General features: G+C 36.9%; 1 protein-coding gene across 8 annotated transcripts in view; it reads right to left on the bottom strand.

Annotated features, from left to right (window-relative positions):
• Positions 1-599: 599 nt before the first annotated feature.
• The window catches only part of CPNE3 (copine 3), a 121,168-nt gene continuing 110,462 nt past the window's right edge, over positions 600-11,305 (bottom strand). The window contains exons 17-19 of one of the 8 annotated variants that reach the window (XR_007888589.1): positions 9,881-10,008; positions 4,660-9,519; positions 600-3,654 (exon numbers count right to left, since the gene is read on the bottom strand). The gene's annotated coding sequence lies outside the window, so the exon portion shown is untranslated. Of the gene's footprint in view, positions 9,520-9,880; positions 10,009-11,305 lie in introns of all 8 variants that reach the window. The other 7 variants (XR_007888591.1, XR_007888592.1, XR_007888593.1 and 4 more) reach the window with 7 other exon arrangements.

The raw sequence follows: 11,305 nt of genomic DNA, 5'->3' as shown, positions 1-11,305 counted from the left end.
TATAGCCCTTCACTTATACCGGAATTGAATTACATCAACTAAAGAGTAAACTTTATATCTGTCTGTGGCTGAAGAAGCAAATGCTTAACCAAGACAGAAACCCAGGCAATTCACTTATGAAGCAAACACCTGGAAAAGACAGCAGAATACTGTAATCAAATTCAATAAGACTACACTACCAATTAGGTCCAGTAATTTAGATTCTGTGCTGTGCTATACCTTGTAGATTTGTACATCTGTAAAATGCCTACATGGAAGATTTTTAAAAAGAGCAGAATGCTACCATTTTGCATCATGGTATGATGGCATAAACCTCACATTTCTTTAGAGACTGTATTTCCTTTTCTATAGCCTTTTTGGATCATAAATCTAGGCCTCTTGGCTTAACCTCCTGCATCACAGAATTCAGTCCCCTGTCAACACAGCCACCTGTTACTCTGTCATTAGTATAATTATATAATCTGAAAACCATCTATTCTCTTTGCCCCAGTGCTGTCATCACAAGTAATTCCGGAACATCCCTGTCATTGTGAATCTGAGTTTGTTCAGTGCCAGTCCACACCTAACATCAGGTTGAATAACACAAACACACAGATAAATTAATGATCTATCTTATATTTATCAAATATTTATTATACACAAAATACTTTAAAAAAAAAGGAGTACAGAGAAGCCCAGTACACAACCTCCAAACCATTTGAGGTTCATTAACGGCTCTTATGAGCCCTTCTATTCTGTCCTCTCAATATTTTATTATGTGGGTACCAGAGCCTAGAAGCTTCCTCTGCTATTCTATTGAAGAGCACAAGTGTTTTTCCTTTAAAATGGAGAAAGGCAGTTCTTACAATGATACACTTGAGATCACATGCTGAGTCAGCAGAAGGGAGAAGATGAGCTTTCCAACACACAGGGCTATTCCTGTTTGACCAAAAGCTCTGGAGAGTCCAACCACAGTGTAAATCCCTCAAAAATACTAACCTCATTGCACGATCTCCCATGAGGAGTACTAGGGTGCTGGAGGAGGACATCTTGTTCTTTCAAGACCTTCAGAAGTATCTTTCAAAGTTGAAGGGTATATTTAACCATAAGAACTGTCCGTCTTCTGCTTTCTCATCTCCTCAGATTTCTCATCTCATTTCCCTCTGAACTCAAAGATAGTATGTGAAGCATTTTTTTAGTGGCCAGTTTAGAATGGTTACCTGAAACCTCAGAACTGGCCTTAGACAAAGAACAATCTCTCAAAGTACAAATTCCTATCTCTTAAAATAGAACAAGGTTTCAAAGTACAGGATAATCAACAGTTTTCAACTTACAAGGACATTAAGGGTATAAAAGAGAATGCTTAATGACTTTCCATGCTGATTTACTTTTGAGGGAGATAAAGGCTCATATATTAAATGAAACCAAGGACAAGATTAATCTCAGCTAACTTCATACACTTAGACTGGTATGCATTTAAAGTTATATGACCTGTTTTAGCAGACAAAATTTCCTATAAACATCTTTATTTCTATTACAAACAGAGGGAGTCCAATATAGTAATCTAAAATGTAGAGGTCTAGGCTTTAATTGCCTTAGCTGTTCGTGGTGACTTGAACAAGCAAAGTGCTGTTACTCAGAAGTGCCTCCAATAGTAAAATTTGGCATGTCTAATAATTTGCCTTCTCCCCAGAGCCACTTAAAGCTACTAGTAACATCATCTCAATTGCTGCCTATTGGAATCTGGACTATCAAAAGATGTATCAGTGAATGAAGGGATTGTGAAAACAAACACTAAACCCTACAGTAAACCGTATTTCCTCCTTCCTCCTGCTGTTTCTGTGCATACTATTGTTGGTCTACATGTTTCTCAGCCCTGCTGTCCCTAAGACTTTTCACATGTCTGAAGATTTAATTCAGATGTTTCTTCCAATCGAACAGTTTCACCAGAATAACAACTTCAGGTGACAAAAACTCATGTAAAGCCTAGGGCTGAAACTCACATCTCTGGAGACCACAGGCTTCTGTGTTGTTTCACAGCTCCACAGAGCATTCCCACATTGTCATCACTGTTAACAGCAGACAGTAGAGAAAAACAAGACTCTAATCTCTTCTATATCATTAATCTGTCCTCAAATTTAATAGCACAGGTACTTTAACTCACTAATTTTAAGACAGAGAGTAAACCGTAAGCCAGGACTGTGACACTGACAGGAGATCTTAAAAGGGATCTCAGATCTGAACCAAGATCTCCCTCTTTCTTGTTCTGAATAAGAAGGTGGTATGTGCCTGTATTTTGCCCAAAACAATTACTTATTTTTCTAGAGAAGCAAAGAAAAACAATGGGGAGAGCAAAAGAACAAATCTAACCCCACTGTACTCAGTTTTTTAACCTTGTTTTTATCAGACTTCTAGGTCAATCCAGCTACCAACGTTCAAGTCCAAGAAGTTACACAGATGTTGAAAAGGATCAAGCAACCTGCATGGCCATGTAAGACTACCAGTGCACATCGTATTACTTATAAGCCCAGCCAGAATTCATTGGGCATTGCACAGTACTGCAACAATTACTCTTAACTGTAGACACAGCTGGCTCCCAATCTTAAACTATCAAGAGTTTTGCTAATAACCATAGCAATAGCAGAAAAATACATTCCTTTGTTCAACACAATCATTATTTACTTGCATCCACCCTACTGGTGTAATTTAACTTAGACTCTTTATCCTATGTGCTCTCCTCATGTCTCCCAATCAGGGTAACCAGGACACATGACATTAAAGGATAACTGCACTGTTCCCACACTGCAGAAGAACCACACAGTGGAGCCAGGAACCATGAATTAAAAAGAGACTCATTACAATCTGTACAGGTCTCTGTTATTTAATTAGTTTAACACATAGATTTAATATAAACTAGTATATAAATGTAAGGAATATCATCAGCAATGACAGCATTGGGGACTGTGATTTGTGTTGGGAAAAAAGGTCCCAGAGCAGGTACCTAGAATATATTTTTTATAAAATTAATTTTAAAAATCCAGTTTTCAAGGAAGAGAGGGAAAGAAAAGACTGAGATCTGAGTGCAGCTGAATCAGAATGTGAAATTTGAATGTCTCCAGGCTGTTAATTCAGGAGAAGGTGTAGACTGGCAATTGCTAGAAATTAAATGGAAACTAAGTTGTGACATTCTGTCAAACTTCACCTGCAAGTGCAGAATATTTATAAAAATAAACTCAGCTCAACACTTCAACACTTCATGTTCCTACAAAGCATGAAAAATAGAAGATTGAGGTTATTTTCTCAGTATAGTAAAATGAATCTGTTTAATAGCTCCAGACTGAAAAACATGTTCTGCAATTCTTACTGGTGTGTTTATCACACTTACAGTATTCAGGAATGTGGAGTAAGAATTCCAAAAGTGTCCAAGATTTTTCACTGGCCAGACTTTGAGTTCTCTTGAAAAGTTTGGGTTTAGATCAAATGAAATGTGCAGAACAGCAAGCAGGTCTGAGTCGTCACTAGTCCTTGAGTAACAATTCGGTGAAAACAGTAGTTTGAAAGCAGCCGTGTATTGTGTCCAGCCCATTGTGCTCAATGTTAGCCTTCCAGTTCCCTCTGGCTGTGAGCAACATCACAGGATCTTACACAACATTCCCTCACATTGCTCTGAAACAGCTTCAAGAGAAATAAGTGTTAGACATGTTAGTTTTACTAAAGACATCTTACACTATTAAAACTTCACTTTTCACTATGTGTATTCATTGTTCAAAACCCAGTCCTCCAAGCTGATACATGCAGATAGATTCTAGTTCTTGTATGAAACACCACTGATTTCTGTGAAACTATTTTTGAGCATGTAGTTATATGACTAACACAGATTTACAGCTCTTTGCACCTCATTCTTTCTGAAGAAAAACAGATAGGCAAATACCATTTGTCTCTGTCTTTTATTTGCTCTAATGTAGCAACATTACTGTCCAGATTCATTGTACTATCCTATGTTTGTTTACATGCAAAAAATATATGTACTACGATGGAATTCTTGAAGATAATCACCAATAAGCTTCTTTTCACATAACACATCCTAAACTCACTCTTGAGACCCCTATGTGTTTTTTTTTTCTTTAAAGTTTTACAATAACACATTTAATTTTTTTTTTTATATAATTGTTGGACAGAATACTATTGTAGTCACTTTGGCAATCTGTGCAGCATCTTCAGAGAGTATTATTAGTTTTGGAAAACAGAACTTTTGTGACCTAGAAGAGTGAAGATCTATTGTTTGTTTAAAAGTAAAACGTATTTTTTGAGGAAAAAAATATTGCACTTTGTTTCCCACTGAGACTGGGTGGAAGGAAGCACACAGAAACGATGTTTTAGAAGATTTCCTAGGATGGTATGCACTTTGCAGCCACTTTGGGTGAGATGTTAGTACACAAATCAATTCTTCTCACACAAGTTTTCACTTCCCGCCTCTCTACTTAAGATTTTACTGGTACAATCTTTTAGTTACAAGTATAATGTCTTACTCAACAGAATAGGGGCATGTCATTGCATACATCTTGCATACAATTATACATGCATAATAGGAGAAGAGGAATTAAGATGAGAGAGTGTATTTATTTACTGCACCAGTCTTACTTACATCTGTACAAATTTCCAGTGTAGGCAACACCTTACCTGGCTGCAGCAATCAAGCTGTAGCGTGTAGGTGCTTCTCACACTGTGGTAGGACCCAGACTGCTCTAAACTCTTGGAAGCTCTGAGAAGGCTTTGGAAAAACTGGGACTGAGACTGAGAAAGCACTGCGACGAGCAACACCTGAACCTCATGAGAAACCAGCAAAACACCTATTGAAAAAGACCCATCAGTGGAAGTGAACTACACAGCTGAAATGTCTAAGTGAACTAAATCTCTGTGGATGAGGCAGGAAGACAGAATTGCACTACTGAACAGGGAACATATCCCAGTAATGCTAAATTTGTGTGGTATCAGGCAGGTAAACAGCCACTGCTATTCCATTTCTTGCAAACAGTCCATTAAACTGCTTGTAAGTAGCACCCCACTTCCATTCAGAAATAAAAAACAACATTTAAAAGGACATAAAAATACTCTAAAATAAGGAAATGACAGGATTAATATTGCACAGAAGATCTTGATAGGCTTCCCTGTGTTTTGCAGTAAGACCTTTTGGGCCTCAGGACATCTGTCTCATTCATTTCAAAAAAGGACAGTATTAAGTGAATGAACAAATACATAGCATGTCTTGTTTTGTCCTAACTGAATTTTTTTTCAAGCATTTTTTTTTCACCAACCTTAAAGTTCTGCTCTGCAGGGCATGATTAAATTCTTCAAGCTCTGTCAAGATACTCTTCCTTCTAACAGGTGTTTGGCAAGTGATACTTCATTTTCTTAGACCGTCTCTGACTGAAGATGAATGAGGATAATCCCCATTTTACAAACAGAGAAGGCAATGAGATATGCCAGTCAAATGTCCTGAAATCTTCATGCCTGGTTTACAGTACTGAATAATTAGGGGATCAATAATTGGGTTATCTTCTTCATGTCCTGGTACATGGTTTTGTTGTGGTACCATGCAGGATCCTGTGTACCATAGTGTCTATAGATTGCCAAAGCAAAACCATATTTATGTCCTGTTTGCCATGACATTCACTGGTAAAAATGTATCCCACTCCAAACTGACAATTATCTGAAGAAGTGACAGGTGGAGTGAATTGATAAAATGTTATTTTTAATACTTTTTTTTGGGAATCAAATATTTTTCAAATCATGTTAATGTAAATTACTGTGGCAAATGTGATATCTCTGTCTGAAAGCATGTTAATGTAATTTACTGTAGTGATTATCATGTCTCCATCTGCTAAAGCAATCTGTTAAAAATCACTAAGATTATTATCTTCAAGAGGCAGAGGATTTTAATCTTTCAGGTTGTTGTTTTTTAAGTTCCTTCTGATGGAAATAGTGTCTTGACATGTGATGCTGACTGACAACATTAGATTAAATTAAAAATGGAGTATGTAAATTCCTAGCTCTTACCAGTTCACTGTAAAATAGCAGCTGGTAAGAAATTAAGGCCAGAATTTCAATAGTTCAAAATATTCAGTTTCAGACATGATTTCATCATGGGTGGTAGACAGAGACTAGTACTGTGAGAGCTATATGATAGATTTTATATTTGCCTAAATAATGTCAGCTTTTAACAACTTTTTTTTTTATTTATTAACAAAGATCAAAAAAACTGCTCCAAAATAACCTCCTACCTTGAGAAAATATGTTAAATCAGTGGAAGAATGAAATGGTTACAACTATTTCATTATTACATTTATAGTGTTTAAAAACGTCCTGTAGCACCACTTCTGTGGAAGTCTGGAAAAAGAAAAAAAGAAAAAAGAAAAAAAAAAAAACACAAAAAACCCCCCCCTCAAGAATCACGTATCTTTCTTAATAGCTACCCAGCCTGTACTCAAAATGCTTAATCTATAATAACACGGAAAGATGGATATTTTTGCTATTAATTGAAAAAGTTCCAAAGCCTAATATAGAGAAGACATATCATGTAACTACACAAAACTTTAAAAGGTTGTCTTTTACACAAGTCTAAAATGGGTCCAAAAGGACATTATTTACACACAATCATATAAATGCTGAAATTTGTGTTGAAAACAAATTTCACTTAAGATTTTTTAACTTTAGCAGCTAACAGATATTATGATCTTAAATAGAAAAATATCCATTAAGATGTATTAGAATAGCACCTTAAGGACAAAAACAGATAGGGTGCAATAGCACCTCAACAGGTTTGGCTGAAGTCCGTTGCACTGATCAAAACAGCCAAGTATCCCACTCTTATCCACTTTTCCATTGCTTAGGTGGATTCAGCCAGATGGGCTGGGGAGCACAGAGCCTTGAAGGGTGAAGTCAGAGACTGCAGAGCTTTGGTGTTCTGTAGACAGGGAATAAAATACTGTTACTAGGATTGGTGGGAAAAGAAAATGAGGTACCTCCTTTCTGGATGTTGGGGTTGCTTAATTTCCTTCCCCCCTTTCCCCTCAGGAGACAGCTTTCTTCCTGGTAATGATAAAGCACAGAAAAGCTCCACAAAGTCTGTTTTCAAAAAAGTGAGACATCCAAAATACTTTTAATCCCTGTTCCAGCCTCACTCTTTCTAACTGTATCTGGCTGCCGAGCAGCTTCTCCACTTTGGGGTATTGACACCTGCTGGCCAGTATAAAAATAGCAAACTGTTTTTTCTCTGGGACACAGTCCCAGAGCTGGAAACATATGGTTTCATATTCTTTTTCTGACATATGGTAGAAAATTTCTGATTCAAACTGATTGCAAGTAAAAATAATAATTTAAAAACTATTATATCTTTTAAAAATATCTATTTTGAAATATGTTGCATTATTAAAAGCCAAGACATGCTGAACAATGGAAGTGTTACAAAGTCTTTCCAAATACTCCAGTATGCTATAAACAGTGACAATGTTCCTTGGTTTCTGGTTTTCAAAGATTTCAATAAATCCAAAGAACTTCCAGATTTTACTGGAAAATATATTGAAATTAAAGAAAAAAAAAAAATCCATATATTAAGTCTATATATTTCTTCTTTGCCTATGTATAAGGAAATATCTACCCTCATGTCTTCAATTGTTTCTTATTTGTTTAGCTGTAGAATCTCAATTAAAGATGGCATCCTGTCAAATACACAAGACAAATATTTTCAGTGGAAATCTGGAGAGATTAATGAAAGAATAACCACTGAGGGTCACTAATTACACAGGAATAACATTTGGTTTGATCTAAAAAAGTTTTGAGTATGAAAGTTCATCAGGGGAAATGCAACAGACTTCCATGCAACTTTTCTTAGGCATCGTCTTTTGATTATTCTCAGTGACAGGACACTTGGTAAAACTGCCTTTCATTGTGGTATCATATGAACATTCTTAGACACTCAAAAATGTCTGTTAATGAATAGTTGCTATGACAGATAAACGCTATGACCAGCACACTTCTCCTTGCAAGTGGGGGCTTGGGGACAGATTAATTTGTATTCCTTTATGATCCCACTGAAGTCTGAGACTCACAAAAATTTTCTGCTTAGTTCTGTATCAAATAATATTTCAGTAAGTGTTTTCCCTAATTATAAAAAGAGAGCTTTGCATTAGATATTACACTGTTGACACTCTCTCACATTTTACAGACAGTATGTTCAATATTCAAAACAGGAAGTCAAACATAATGAGGCTGTAAATTCAGTTCTCCTCTTTAGCATGCATTTAATTCCTCCAAAGTTCCTTCACTGAAGAGACTGACGAGTAAAATTCTTGTAATTCACTGCAGAATAATCCTTAGAACATTGATATTGACTTCACAATCTGTATCTGTTTTCTTCAATATTTCTGAATGCTTCTGTGTAAACAAACCTGAAGAAGGGTTATCTTTGGTTCAGTCTTTATTTTAGATAAACTATTGTATTTAAAAGGCTTAAAATTAATTAAATATGCTGATGAGGAAGACTGTAATCTGACTGTCCTTGTATTTTCACTGCAGGCAAGACAGAACCCCTAATTTTTGCCATTTCAGCTCCCTTTGTCTCATCCGTACAGTCTGAGCTACTGTAAACTGAAATGGCATGATGCATGACTGAAGGCATATTGCAATGCAATACATTTCTAATGCGAGGTATTTTACATTTCAATTTATACAAAATCTTCTCCACTTTTTTTGTCATTAGTAGACCAGTTTTCTACTCAATTTCATGAGAAGGAAGAGGAGAACTTATAGCCATTTTTAGACAATGAGAGGCAGGTATTGAAACATTAATCAGAATGAGAGAAAAGAGGGGAGAGAAGAAAAATAAAATCTCTTTATAATCTTCATAAGTGACAGTAAACCATTTAAATATGCAAACAGTGTAGATCTGCACTGTGAGCATATTGAAGTGTGATGTTTCTCACTCTGAAAAACCTCAGTCTAAGACAGGACAAATAAAAATCAATAATATGTATGGGCTATTAATGACTTGAGAGAAAGAAGAATGCTAAGAAGGACTAGTGGTCAGGAGTCGGTGAGCTGACAGTCAACAGCCTGAACAGTCAAAAACATTTTGTGTTTTGACAGACTTCTGTAGATGGAAGAAACATCCTGTCCATACTTCACAGGGACTTAATCATGACCAAGAATATCTGCCCATATGAATATTATTACAAATAAATGAATAAATAAAGCCCAGAAATTAACTGATTCCACACAGTATTTCCTCATGTGAAGGAAACACTAATTAGTAGCTTAGCAAAAATACAAACAAAAACATACAGAGGTTGCTGACTTTGTAAAATAAGTACAAATCCAGAACACAGTATGATACAAAAATGGCTGCAAACCACTGTGCCTGCAAACACAGCTTGTAACTTACATGAATCACTCTGTTGTTCATGATGTTCTCACTTGCCTTACTTACTGGTCAGAGTATAACGCTGTTTCACCCACATATTTGGCACCAGTCTCCAGGTTTTGCTGAAACCAAGCAGAATAGTCAGAATGGAGGTAAGAGAAAGTGAATGCAACACCACGACATCTGGGGAGCTAGCTCAGTTTCCAGTCTGGTTTTAGAAACTCTCTGAACAACCAAATTCTCTTGGTTATCTTTTCCTGTTTCTTAGTTCTATGATCCTTGCATTAAAAAGAGAGGGATGGCATTTGGTTGTGAGTCATAACTGAAATGGACCCAGGCAACACTTAAATTCTTGCTTTAAAATAAAAGAGTTCTGGAAGCATCGTTGACTTGCTAATGTTTCTATCTGCACTACCCCTGAAACAAGAAGTGAGTAGACACATGAGTTTAATGCACATATGTAATCAAATGTTAACATTTCACCTGAAATCTGGTATCATTCCACCTCAACTGGCAGCATTTATTTCTGTAACACTCCTTCACAGCTGGAGAACAGTGCTCCTCACATTATTCTTCACATTCCTGAGGGGGAAAGCAAGCACCTGCATTGTCTGTAATTTAAACCAACAAAGTATTAAGCACAATTAGGTGGTATGGAAGCATCTAAGTAGGAAATGCAAACTACTTACATCATACCTTGAGAAGCACCTGCATACCTTAAGTTTTGCTAAATGCTTGTGGTCAGAACTCTGGTTTTCTACACGTGCTGACAATTGTGCTCCTGGTTTCACATGCAGGCCTGTTTGTGGTTCACAAGCTAGGCATCCCAGCCCCATAGATATGCTAAGAAAATACCACTAGAAATTCATACACAGAATCACAATTTCAGCTATTCCCATTAATTACATGTCTTGAAAGAGAAAGGGGTGCTGCCAGCCTTACACTCTAGCACATAACTTTCCTCTAGGGAGCAGGACACTTAGGATTTCCAGGTATCAGAGGAAGGAAGTTCATATTTTCTGTAAAAGCATCCTAACCACCAGACAAGTAAAGCTAGGGCACTCACCCAAAAAGAAAGTTATAGTTAACCAAATCTGTTCTCATGAGTATATGGGTGCTTTGCTCAGTAACAGCTTGATTTAAAATACCCTTAGGAGCAAGGACTGGGAATTGGCACCAGCCCTTTCCCCTCTCTATACCCTAACATTAAAGCAAAGGCATACTCCCTCACGCTCGTCCTCTTTTACTTCCCCTTGAATCTTGTGTTCCAAACTGCATGATGGTTCAGACTTTGCAAAAATGAAGAAAAAACCCACCACTGCCCTCTAAACTGTCTGTACTGATGCCTTTCTGTAACACAGCAGATGTGTCTTGAACACACAGTACCAAGGAGTGCACAGACCTTAAACTATCTTCTTTTTTTGGTAACCAGGAATCAATTACATGCTCTGGATAATGTCACTTTGGTTTGCATTACAGGAGATATGGGTGACCTGGCAATTCCTGTACAAATGAGTATTCTCAGTACCGTAACCCAGGTGAGGCCAAATTTCAGCAACCTGCTTCTGCATGGCACGATCTCTTGGCCTGGTTAGGCATCTGGCATTGGCATGTGCTTGTGAATCTCCGCTTAGGCCCTGACATAACTGAGGGATGCAATTTTCACTGTTGATCCAGCCTCCATGCTGGGTTGCTGCAGATAACGTGCATCACAGTATTTAAGTTTCTTTTTTTGTCCGTAACTTCTGAAACCTGTATCAATTTAGCTATATCATCCAGCTGATTTAAAAATCAGAGATACTAATTTTTACTGTTCCATCTCACAGTAGAATCTCAATTATTCTTCAGTTTCAGTGGTTCAGAATTTTAAAGCTTAGTTTTAATTACCCTCAGAATACAACTTTTTTA

This window comes from Apus apus, chromosome 2 (assembly GCF_020740795.1).
Source record: "Apus apus isolate bApuApu2 chromosome 2, bApuApu2.pri.cur, whole genome shotgun sequence".
Classification (NCBI taxonomy): domain Eukaryota; kingdom Metazoa; phylum Chordata; class Aves; order Apodiformes; family Apodidae; genus Apus; species Apus apus.
This window is presented reverse-complemented; position numbering and strand designations above follow the sequence as displayed.